We start from the raw sequence: 2,773 nt of genomic DNA on the forward strand, positions 1-2,773 counted from the left end.
CTTCATTTATCCGTATTTGTCCAATACGCTGATACTGTTAAAGCTAATGGTGTCACTTCAGAGGCAATTCGACTTCGTCTCTTTCCTTTCTCGTTAAGAGATAAAGCTAGAAGATGGCTTCAGTGTCTTCCTTCCAACTCAGTTACCACATGGAACGAGTTGAAGAAAGTCTTCCTTGCCCGATATTTTCCTCCGAGCAAAACAGCTATGTTGAGAGCCCAGATAAATGGATTTAAACAGAAAGATAACGAGTCTCTTTTCGAAGCATGGGAAAGATACAAAGACATGATGAGACTTTGTCCACGCCATGGTTTAGAGAACTGGTTAGTAATTCATACCTTCTATAATGGTCTCTTGTACAACACAAGGTTAACAATAGACGCCGCCGCAGGTGGTGCACTTATGGATAAACCTTATGCCGATGCTTATCAACTTATCGAAAGCATGGCCCAAAACCATTATCAGTGGGGAAGCGACCGAGCAATGGTAGAGAAACCTCAAATGAAAAGTGGCATGTACGAGATAAGTAGCCTTGATCATGTTAATGCAAAAGTGGATGCTCTGGCCCAGAAAATTGAAAGTTTAAATGTATCACCTCCAACCACCGTGGTTGCCGCAACTCAAAATTGCGAAGTCTGTGGAATCCAAGGTCACACTCCTGCTGATTGTCAACTCCTAACAGGAATCCAAGCAGAACAAGTAAATTACGCTCAAGGAAATCCCTACTCGCATACCTATAACTCTAACTGGAAGAACCATCCTAATTTTTCATATAAGAGTAATAATGCTTTATACGCACCAGGACAAGCTCCCAATCAAGCCCCAGCTATACCTCCGGGATATCAAAAGCCGATCCCATCTACACCTAACAATAACGTTCCTAGGAAATCCAACTTGGAAATCATCATGGAGAACTTCATAGCTTCTCAACAGCAAACCAACAAGGACTTCTTAAACCAAAATGTACACACTAACGAACAAATTAAACAACTAGCAAGTAAAGTAGATGCCCTGGCTACCCATAATAAAATGCTGGAAACACAAATATCACAAGTAGCTCAACAACAAGCGCCTACTGCTGCCCCAACTGGTACATTTCCTGGACAACCCCAACCTAACCCGAAAAGCCACGCTCATGCAATCATACTATGAAGTGGAACGGAAGTGGAAGTACCAGTAGATCCAAGGATGGAGAACCAAAACTCTAAAAAGTCAACTGAGGAAGAAAGTAAACCTAAGGAAAAGGAAGAGAGTAATAAGGAAACTGTAGAAAAGAAAGAACCCTATGTACCTCCACCACCTTATAAACCACCTATCCCTTACCCTCAAAGGCTTATTAAAACCAAAGATGCGGGCCAATTTAAAAAATTTGTTGACCTACTGAAACAATTAAACATCACAATTCCGTTTACAGAAGCTATTACGCAGATGCCCTCATATGCTAAGTTCTTAAAAGAAATTCTTTCTAATAAAAGGAAACTTGAAGATAGCGAAACTGTGACACTCACTGCTGAATGTAGCGCTATAATCCAGAATATGCCTCCTAAACTTAAAGATCCTGGTAGTTTCTCTATACCCTGTCACATAGGAAAATTTGTCATAGATAAAGCCTTATGCGATTTAGGAGCCAGTATTAGTGTTATGCCTTTATCCATATGCAAGAAACTAGAAATGGGAGAATTAAGACCAACTAAAATGTCTGTGCAACTAGCAGATCGTTCCGTTAGATATCCTGTAGGAATTCTTGAAAACGTTCCCGTGCGCATAGGTCAATTCTACATTCCAACCGATTTTATAATTATGGACATTAGAGAAGATGAAGTTACACCCATTATATTGGGAAGACCATTCTTAGCAACCGCCGGTGCCATCATAGACGTAAAACGAGGACGACTCACTTTTGAAGTAGGAAAAGAGAAAATTGAGTTCATTCTTTCCAAGTTTTTGAAAGCACCTGCAATAGAAGATACATGTTACTTCATGGATATCATCGATGAATGCATAAAAGAAACAGAGTTAGAAAAGGACAAATTGTCTGACTATCTTGTAGAAGACAAACTCAACCAATGTTTAGCAATAACATCGGACCCTACGCAATGCCTTAAGAAACCAACCCTAGACCTGAAAACACTTCCCAAAAATCTGAGATATGAATTCCTAGACTTAGAACTTGAACGACCAGTGATATTTAATGCAGACCTAGGAAAACTCGAAACCGAAAAACTCCTGCATATCTTAAGAAAATATCCAACCGCACTAGGATACAACATCACCGATCTTAAAGGAATAAGTCCCTCTATTTGTATGCACCGCATCATGCTAGAAGAAGACTGTAAAACTTCTAGGGAACATCAAAGGAGACTAAACCCGATCCTGAGTGAGGTAGTGAAGAAGGAAGTAACAAAGTTATTAGAGGTAGGTATCATATATCCTATATTTGATAGCAAATGGGTTAGTCCTGTACACGTAGTACCAAAGAAAGGAGGTATAACAGTTATTGAAAATGAAAAAGGAGAAACTATAACCAAACGAATCGAATCGGGATGGAGAATGTGCATTGACTATAGGAAACTAAACAAAGCAACTCGAAAAGATCATTTCCCTTTACCATTCATAGACCAGATGTTAGAACGATTAGCAAAACATTCTCATTTCTGCTATCTAGACGGTTACTCAGGCTTCTTTCAAATACCAATTCATCCGGATGACCAAGAAAAGACAACATCCACGTGTCCCTTTGGTACATTCGCTTATAGACGAATGTCGTTTGGCT

At 39.7% G+C, this 2,773-nt stretch overlaps 1 non-coding gene across 1 annotated transcript; it reads right to left on the bottom strand.

Annotated features, from left to right (window-relative positions):
- Window positions 1-207: 207 nt before the first annotated feature.
- On the bottom strand, window positions 208-314 carry LOC127133567 (small nucleolar RNA R71). The gene has a single exon (XR_007807525.1). It is a non-coding gene; the product is annotated as a small nucleolar RNA R71 (small nucleolar RNA).
- Window positions 315-2,773: the final 2,459 nt, after the last annotated feature.

The sequence above is a fragment of the Lathyrus oleraceus genome, chromosome 3 (genome assembly GCF_024323335.1).
Source record: "Lathyrus oleraceus cultivar Zhongwan6 chromosome 3, CAAS_Psat_ZW6_1.0, whole genome shotgun sequence".
Classification (NCBI taxonomy): domain Eukaryota; kingdom Viridiplantae; phylum Streptophyta; class Magnoliopsida; order Fabales; family Fabaceae; genus Lathyrus; species Lathyrus oleraceus.